General features: G+C 41.3%; 1 long non-coding RNA gene across 1 annotated transcript in view; it reads right to left on the reverse strand.

Moving 5' to 3' along the window:
- LOC109025686 (uncharacterized) overlaps nt 1-1,942 on the reverse strand; it is a 113,510-nt gene extending 111,568 nt beyond the window's left edge. The window contains exon 1 of the long non-coding RNA XR_010129966.1: nt 1,820-1,942. This is a non-coding gene — a long non-coding RNA (uncharacterized lncRNA). The remainder of the gene's footprint in view (nt 1-1,819) is intronic.
- Between the last annotated feature and the right edge of the window lie 8,258 nt (nt 1,943-10,200).

Here is a 10,200-nt window from a genome sequence, read left to right on the forward strand (position 1 = left end):
AGATGCATAGGGAGCTGGGAAACATAGCTTTGCTTTGCTTTGTGCACAGGAAGGACAAAAGAACTGTATATTGGTGAATTGTAGCAATTTCTACCACCCTGGCTCTGCCCATCAATTCAGAAAACACTTGGTAATGTATTTTCTATGTCAGACACTCTGTCAAGGACTAGAGTAAATGGTGAGCAGCACATTGCCCTTGAGTAATCACAGTCTAACGAGAGAGAAGAATGGGTAAATTAATAATTATTATATACCATGATAAATGTTATAACAGAGACATTTGCAGAGTGCTGAAGGCACCCAGAAAAGAAGCAAGTTTAGGGAAGTTTCAGTTACATTTGAACTGAGTCTTGAAGAAGTGTGATCATAGCTGATGTTTTTTTAATCACTTTCCACTCACCAGGCACTATTCTAAGCACTTTTCGTATATTAACTCACTTAATCATCACAACAACTCTAACAGGAAGGTGTTATTATTATATCCACAGATGAGGAAACTGAGGCATAGTGAAGTTAAGTCCCTTGCTCAGGGTCTCATTCTTTGCTAATGACAGAGGCGAGATTTGGACCTAGACAGTCTATCTCCTAAAACCACTCTTTCAACCAACAACACTATACAGAGAAGCAATAGACGTTCACCAGAGAGGATGGTGGGGTCCCTCTCTGCTTATGTAGGGCCTGTGTCAGCATGTCTGGAACAATACCATCAGAAAAGTACTTCCTGGTGTTGAGAAGCATGCCCTGGTAAGGTCTCACCATACCCTTACCACCTGTGCCATGCAGCTATGGGTTTCACAAACAGAGTGAGGGATGACCCTTGCAAGGCAGGGAGGATGCCAGGACGTTAGGCAGATGGGCCAGACTGGAATAAGGAACCCGGATGTTAATAGTAGATAATCCTACTAAGGCATGGCCAGTGGCCAAGGAAGGTATCCAAAGAGGCTGATTTATTTTTAAAAATGTATTAAGATATTATTAGGTTCAATATAAATTAATCCCATGCTGAATATTCATAACATCAGACTCTGGCCATTCCCAATTCCATGCTGACCATACACACTCGCTTCCTATGTGTGGTAAAGGCTTCTAGTGCTCACCTATACCCTTCTCTCCTCCTGTCACTCAGGAAGTCTCCACTCCCCAGCTCTCTTGCAGTTAGGTATGACCATGTGACTAGTCATAGCCGGTGAAATGTATGCAGAAGTCATGAGTTTCTCCTGGGCCACAGCATAAGGAAGTGACCTCTAGTCCTTTGCCTTGGCAACCCTGGAGGCCACCTGTTGAGATGGCAGCATAACAAGACAGAGGGAGTGCTGCCCAGAGAATCGCCTAACCCATATAGGACTTTATGCAAGCAAGAAATAAGCCTTTGTTGCCTTCACCCCTTAAGATTTCTGAGTTTATTTATTAATGCAGCACTACCTGGTGAGTGTATTAATATATTATATTTCAAGCCTATGCCCATCACTGGTTTTGCTTTTACTTCTGCTTTGACACTGAAACTCATGCCAAACTCCTTTCATTACTCAGCCAAGATTGCGTCTGTTAAATCTAATCCAGTAGTATGCAGATACAGTGACTTCTTAAGTCGCTTATTAATGTTCACATTTCTTTTTTTTTTTCTTTATTTTTTTGAGAAGAAGTCTCACTCCACTGCCCAGGCTGGAGTACAGTGGTGCGATCTCAGCTCACTTCAACCTCCACCTTCCAGGTTCAAGCAATTCTCCTGCCTCAGCCTCCCAAGTAGCTGGGATACAGGCATGTACCACCATGCCCAGCTAAATTGTTTTTGTTATTTTTAGTGGAAACAGGGTTTTACCATGTTGGCCAGGCTCGTCTCAAACTCCTGACCTCAAATGATCCAGCCACCTCGGCCTCCCAAAGTGCTGGGATTACAGGTGTGAGCCACCGTGCCCAGCCAATGTTCACATTTTTCAATGAAGCTAGAAACAAAACTCCTTGACTACCACTTGGAATGTCACTGTCTGAGTTTGATGTCATAATGGCCACAGAGTCTGAGCTATCTTCTAACACATCCCCTGCTCTAAGTGGAAATTTAACAAGATGAACTTTCCAGTAATGAGGCTTGACAGCGTTGCCACCACCAGAAGCGGAAGCAGTCAGGTCAGAAGGAAGGCTGCTAACTTCCTCACAGAAGTGTTGATTAGGCTTTGCGCTACTAGCCTGCTCGTGGAGGGAGCCTCATCAGTCCTCTTCTGAACACTGTGAATCCTTCCTTACCCTCCCTTCCCCCCCGCCCCCACACACACACAAATTCACACTTAAGATATTACCAAATTGCAACATCTAACATTTCTCAAAGAAGCTATTTCCAATGCAGGTGTGCCCCCACATTATGAGAAAAGTACATTCAAGAAGTGTCATGTATAAATCCAGTCAGTGGAGAATGATATCATTTGGTAAATTCCCATTTGTTTTGTGTGTTTCCTTAAAGACAGATGTACACACATCTGTAATTCCAGCTTCAACTTAACGACTTTCAGACAAAACACAGGGGAAAATATTAATTACAGGAAAGTGTCTTTTAATCTCTAGTACCAGTAGGGTAGTCAGACACCAGTCATAGGCATACAGAAAAATATGCTTCCTGTCATCATGGTTACTTTCAGAAACACACACTGAAGATTAGCAGCAAAACAGGAACTCAGAGACAACCAGGCTCAAAAACAAACAAAATGCAGAAATTATGTAATTGCCTAAAAGCCATGAAGTCACTTAGCTAAATATTTTAAGGAATAGCATTACCTAAAATAATAATCATCCTCACTTGACTAATAATATTTCAATTTCAGGGCATAAACAAACCCCAGTTTCAAATGATTAGTAGTCCAAGTCAGATGCCTTGAAATCCACCCCAGCCCTCATTTCCACTGATACTGTTTCCACCCATTCCTTCACCCATTCCCAGAGCTTCCATCTTAGACTTTGATGATATTAGCTGGAGGTATAGATTCAGATTACCACATAATTATTATTGTACTATATTATCTTCTAGGTGATATTTTTATATTTGCTTTTATTTTAATAAAGAGAAATATAATTAAAGCATTTATATATAGTCTCTAATATTTATAATTATCTAGATATATAAATAAATATACATTAACTGGCTTCAGTGTTTACTCCCAACCTTTTTTATACTCTAGCTTTCCTATTTTAATCCTTCACTCTAGCATCTATCATCCTTGGTCACCTGGAATTTATCTTCAAGCACTTTTTTCAACAGAGACTCATGTTAAATCTTGCCCAGGAAAATTGCCTATCATATAATTTTTTTGAAACGTGGTCTACAGAGAATATATTTCTGTCACTTTCACACATAAAAGACAACCTGGCTGGGTATAAAATTCTTGAATCACAGCCTTTTATAAACAAAACTCTACAGATATTGCTTTTATATAACTATCACAGAGTGGTGTGATTATAGGAGGTTTTATCTTTCTTTTTGTTGGCATTTTGGCATTATTTTATTTGTTCCACACTGAACACAGGTTGTTGTAATTTTTAAAATTAATAAAAACAAATAAAATCAATAGATTTGTGCTGAGTGACTTACATTCCCACATTCTGCTGGATGTTGAGAGGCACACCAATAATCACTGTTGTCAAGGAGGCACTAACTCAACTGTAAGTCACATATTAATGATATAAATGAATGATGTGGCTACAGAAGTAATTTTACAATTTATAAAAATACAATATGGACACAATTTAATATTCTCTAGGGGAAAAAAACAGTAGTGCATTTGGAATACCTAATAAAATAAAAACATCAGAGTCCTCAAACTGAACCATGATCTTCCACAAGGCAAGATTCTGAAATCTGAAGGCCACAGGGTCTCACAACAGTTAAGCTGTAGTTCTGGCCTCCTTCAGGCTGCACAAACATATTACCTCTTTATTCAGAAATATTAGAACCCTCACTACCACCGGAAGAAAAAAGATACGTCAAAACTGAATACACTTTGAAGGAGGTCAGATAGAGGACTACAGCAGTTATTAGAAACATACTGTGTTCAGACAGCCTGGGTTTTAGTCTGGCTGTACCATGTTACTACAATCTGTTTATACTCACAACACTCCTGACACCAAGTGTGTGGGTTTTTCCACACCAACAACTAATTTTCAACTCTCCAGACACCAACTACAATTTAATTCAATCCTACAATTTTATTCCATTTTCTAATGCTATCTATGTGGAGTTAGCATCAGATCCCACAAGGCCTCAGTCCCATAAGACAGCCCCCATATCAGATGCTAATCACAAGTCCCAAGCTTCCCATACTTCTGACCAACAGCTATAAGCTGGGGGTTTTTTTGAACCCTTCTCAGGTTTGATAAATTGAAAGAACAGCTCATAGGATTCAGGAAAACAGTTTAGTGACTAATACTGGTTTTTTACAAAAGGATACAACTCAGGAGGAGCCAAATGGAAGAGATGCAGAGAGCAAGGTATATGGGAAGGGACACAAAGCTTCCATGTCTTCCCACGTCATCTCCTGAACTCTAGCCTTCTACCACCTCAATGTGTTCACCAATCCAGAAGCTCACCAAACCCTGTTGTTAAGGATTTTTATGTGTTTAGGTTTCCTGTGTTCCATTACACAGGCATGGTTGATTAAATCATTGGCCATTGGTGATTGAATTCAATCTCCATCCCTCTCCCTCTCCAAAAGTCAGGGTGAGGGACTGAAAATTCCAATTCTCTAATCAAGTGATTGGTTCCTCTAGCAACCAGCCCCCATTCCGAGATTACCTTGAGGCTCACCAAGAGTTATCTTATTAGCATTATTAGCATTATATAACTCAGGTATGTTTGAAAATGGCTTATGATGAATAACAAAAGATGCCCCTTTCACCCCTATCACTCAGGAAAGCACAAGAGTTTCAGGAGCTCTCTTTCAGGAACTAGAGACAAAGACTAAAAATATATTTCTCATTGTATTACAATATCACACAATGTGCTATTTGTAAATGACCCTGAGCAAATTGCTTCCTATGTGCCTTCATCTTCTCATCTGCAAAATCCAGATAAAAGTAATATCTCCATGTGGGACTGTTGTAAGAATTAAATGAGTTAAAATAAAGCGCAGTACCTGGCATCTAGAAAGTGTGAGTCAAGTATTTACAATGAGCAAAATGAGTCACACAATATACAAGTTGCATGTGGACCTTCATTATTTGACATGTTCTCCAGGAACGCCTATGATCAGCAAGGTGGGAGGGCAGGTGTTCTTCTTCCCATCCCAAGCCAGTGAAGCAAGCTGAGGGAAGGTGATGGGGGCTAGTTCAAGTCATGGGATGGATTGGTGTCACAGCCAGAGCCAGATTTTCCACACTACTGTGCTGTTTCCTACATCACCTTTCAAACTGCCCTGCCATCAAGTCTGGTCATTCAGCGATGGTGCCACTGAGGACCTTGTTGCCCAAGTCCCAGGTGAACATGCCCATAATTTTCAAGGTAAGTAGAGAAACAGTCCTTAAAATATTCCCCTACAAAATGAGAAAACCCTACTGCAGTTTTCTTGGTTTTGTAAATGATTGTTTCTTTGTCAGAGTACAGGGGATATTTTGTTTGTTCATCTACCTAGGAATTGTAGATTTCTCAACTTACTTTCAAGAGGAAGTTGGTCCAAAGCCATGACTGAAAGTCCCACGTGAAGATTCAACATTGCTATTTAAAGCAACTACAATGAAGTCAAGAAGGAGTTGTTCATTTCACCTAGCACGTTTGAAGAGTTGGAGTCTCTCAGCCTCATGGTCTCACAATTAATTTGTTGGCACAGTTAATCTAAATGAAAGGGAGGATTTTATTCTCACATCCATTAAACCTGTAGTAGGAAAATCCATGAGGCTCAACACCTTGGAACATCCCCTCCACCCCCACAGTAGTAGCAAAGAACCTCTAAAGGGGAGAACAATAAGAATATGAGCTCTAGAGGCTCCTCCACCTTCCATCCAACCAAGCCTGCACACATGACTTAACCTCTCTGAGCAAAGTGTTTTCTGCATAATAGAGTTGTAATAGTACCTACTTCATAAGGTTGTTATGAGGATTAAATGGGAAAATATACCTAAGGCACTTAGCACTGTGCCTTGCATATTTATCATGGGCTCCGTTATCACTCCATGCTCAAGGATGGAATCGCTATAAATCCTGCCATACCAAGCAATGGACAAAGACACTGTGCCAACCGTACTGGCTTCCATCTGTTTACCTGAAGAACTTTCTGTTTCATAATATATAATGGGTTATTTATGTATAACCTGTGTTCCCAGGACAAGCTCTTGTTTCATGGTTTTTGTAGAGCCCCTAACAGTTTGTCATGGAAGTCCTGAATCTCACCCCTACGATGAAGCACTTTCTTGTAAGTCTGGTTTCAGTTGACTTTTGACCTTTATTAGTCAAAGTTATGGAGCCCAAATTTGTTTGCTTCCATGTCTCCCTAGGGATTCATTGAAGAAACAGCTGGGGTGGTGGCTTACTGACTTTTAGGTTAAATTCAGATAGCACATGATTAGAAATCTCCATTTTGCCCCAGAGAGGTCAGGACCCCTCAGAATCCCAAAAGCAAGAGAGATACCAGATCACCCCTAGGACCAAAGGGGCACCCTCTAGCCTGGGGTGTGAGAAGCTCCCAAGAGCATCAAGAAAGGACACATCTTGGTTGGCACACCTGGCACTGGCTGGTTCTAATCTTCAGAGGGAGGGACAGCAGAGGAGATAGGCAAGCTTGTGTGCTGGGTCCAATCTGGCCGTGAGCCTCAAATTGTCAGGATCTGGATGCATCTCAGAAACTCTGGAAATCCACCTCAGATGCAGGACAGTAAAAATGGCAGTGAGGGGTCCTTATCTACTCCTGCTTTTAGGGAGAAGCTGAAGCTTCCAGTGGGATCTGTTTGTTCTCCCATCTGACAACTCCTCCTACTCTCCTCCCAAAGTTGGGCTTATTCTCAGCAAAGGATTGATGACTGCAATGGAATTGAGCAAACGTTGTCATTAGATAATACCTGGAAAAGGGTGTTACCTGAGAGGTAGTTCACAGCTAGCCAAAAAATCAAGTTACAAGGCTTACACTTCAACTCCTGCTTCCCTATGACCTTGGCAAATTGGAGGAGAATCCTCTAGTCATCTCATTCTTCTCCCTTTCCTGTGTCTCTTCCCAACTGCTCCCTTGACTTTTACCCCCAGCTCCCTGTATATCCTTTCTTCTCTCCCTTTCTAAGTAAATCTTAAAAGCCTGAAAAAGTAAAGAGGGCCAAAAATGTGGATACAATGCTAATCGCACAGTCACAGACATGTCATAATAATACTGCAAAATACTACTTTATATATGGTCTTCTTCGATGTGAGAAGTGTGCATGGTAAAGGGTCTAATTCAAAGACCTAGAACAAGCATAACATTGCAAAGTTCATACAGTTGCTTACAAGAACTAGACTGAAAAGGCCTTAGTCATTTGTTCTTCTGTTTGACTTTTGTCAGAAGAGCTTACAACCTGGAAACAGTCACAGGGTGAAATATCATCACATCAGGCTGATGGGAGCCTCTCTCTCTCTCTCTCTCTCTGTCCTTCCCCCTCTCCCCGCACCTCTTTCTATTGTCAGTGAGATAAACGGAGATACCATTGTCTCCCATTCAGGAGCCTGTTATGATCAATGGACCCATCATAAGCAGGAAATCTTCTTTTCCACAAACTTCATACTATCATATCACAGAACAAAGATGGGAGGCTCTATCCTTTCATTTTATTTGCTGGGACAAGGATTCTGCCCAATTCTTACCCGCTGTCTGACTTCTCACCAAAAGAGCATTTGCAAGATGAAAGATTTATATTCTGTGAAATATTTCACTTGTCATCAGCCGGGGGCTCCAGGCTCCCTGGCTGTGCCGGTCAGTTCCAGGAAGGTTCCCTGAGCCTGCCTCATAGGCAAGGCCACACTGCTCCCAAGTGACTTCTGTGGAGAAGTAGGAAGCCAGACGTGGCTGGAGCTGGAATGCTCTCCAGACCCAGGGTCCTGTCTCGCTGCAGCCTCACTGCTAAAGAGCCCACCTGCAGACCTCGCCCCAGAGGCCCTTCCTAGCGCCCACCACACTGGGGGAGCTCAACCGCTCACACCTCCAAGAAGACTTTTTGTTGTAACAAAGAAGGCAGCCCTTTTAAATAATTCTAAAAAGCTACAGGGCTAGTCTAACCAAAGAAAATTCAGAATTCAACTTGGACATCATCCTAGTGACAGTCTGTTAAGACAGAAGTATAGGGAGCCCTCTTCACTCCCGCCCTCTTTTTAAAAAGGCAAAAAGAAAAGACAAAAATAACTGGAGGCTAAAAACAACTATTAGTACCTATTGCATAGGCTTGTTTGTAGCTCAAGGCAGCTCCCAATTCTTGATGAATCTACTTACAGTCGTTTATAAAGGTAAAGCAGTCTTAATAAGCAAAATCTCCTTCAAGCTCATCATTTTCTTAACAATTAAAAACACAACCTATCTTCATAATTGGTGTCCCTGTAACATTGTTATTTCACCTGAGGAGGAGGGACTATTGTTTCTAGCATTATGATCAGTTGTGCTCAAGGTTTAGAGCAATCCCACCTTATTAACTCTCATTTAACAGAAAGTAGGGGCAGGTTGGTACACCTCCTTAGTAAGACAGCAACATTAAGAACTCCCCCGAAAAACTCTTCAGAGATACTACCCAGCCCTTCCAATTTCAGAATCACCTGGGGAAATCTTAACACTCCCAAAACCCAGTCAGCACCCCCAGACCAATTAAATCAGAACCTCTATGGTGGTCCCAGGAACAGGTGTTCTGAAGTTCTTCGGGACATTGCAATATGCAGACAAGTTTGAGAACTGCTCTCTGAAACAGGAGTTTTTAATTCTAGCCACACATAAGAATCAGCTGGGAAGTCACTAAACGCTACCCATCCCCACGACCCCACCCCACCCCCAAGCCAACTCAATCAGAGTCTCTGGAGATGGTACCCAAGCGATTTGTTAAGCTCCCAAGAGATTATGGTGCACGGAATGTTGAGAATAAAATTATATTATTTGATTAAATGGCTTCATTTTATTACAAAAATGTGTTCACAGGAAAAAAAAACACAGAGAATAAAGAAGTTAAAAAAATACATTTTAGCCATGCATGATCCCAAATCCTACCTTCCAGAAATAACCAGTTAATTCCTTTCCTGGGGTTAAGATGAGAGGCATTCAGGGAACATGTAAATGAAGAAAGGTGGACTCACAGGTCTTTAATTCAAAATCTCCATCACCTTCCTAAACTCTGTCCAAGTAGCTGGGGGCTTGGACACACAGACACACACACACACACACTGCACTAGAGAAGGCCTAGGGAGACTCTGACGTTCTTTTCATCGCCAAGAAGCCCCTTTATAATTTCATTTTGTGGGTCCTTAAATTAGAAACATTTTGCTCGCCAAACTAGATTTATGAAGTAACACTTACCTCATTTGCCCATTTTTTAAATTAACCAAAGATTTATATAACTTCCAATCAGAGGTGCTGATCAGCACAAAACAAACCAGGCCTAGTAACAAGTTGCAACAATGCCATCCCAGAGCAAAGAAAAGTGATGCTTATTAGGCTATGCAATTTAGCTTAAGTAGACTTGGCTTCTGTTTTTTAGTCAAGAAATTTGAAATACTAAAATACAGAAAACAAATAACTACTGTTGAGAGCCTAGGGATATTTGAGGAGGGAAAGGAAACAAGAAGAATAACTAATGTCCCTAGGGCAGTAGGTTAAAAGGGAGAGAGTTGGAGAATAAGGGCAGAGTTCCACTATAATGTTACAATTGTTAGAAATTTTATTCTGCTGATAATTACACATGAATCCTTGAGCAAATCAAGCTATCATCTCCAGACCACATTTTCCCACTTGTAAAATGAGAGTGGCTAAGCTAAGGCAGTGCTTCTCAACCTCAGTGCTATTGACATTTGTGGTAGAATGCTTCCTTGTTGTAGGGGTTATCCTATATGTTGTAGGATATTTAGCGGCATCCCTGGCCCCTACCCGCTAGATGCCAGTAGCACACCCCTGGCTTGCGCAATCAAAAATGTCTCCAGACACTGCCAAATGTCCTTGAAGGGGCAAAATCACCCCTAGTTGAGAACCACTACCCAAGGGTTATTCTGAAGTTCTATTTGTGAAAATT

The sequence above is a fragment of the Gorilla gorilla genome, chromosome 12 (assembly GCF_029281585.2).
Source record: "Gorilla gorilla gorilla isolate KB3781 chromosome 12, NHGRI_mGorGor1-v2.1_pri, whole genome shotgun sequence".
NCBI classification, from domain to species: domain Eukaryota; kingdom Metazoa; phylum Chordata; class Mammalia; order Primates; family Hominidae; genus Gorilla; species Gorilla gorilla.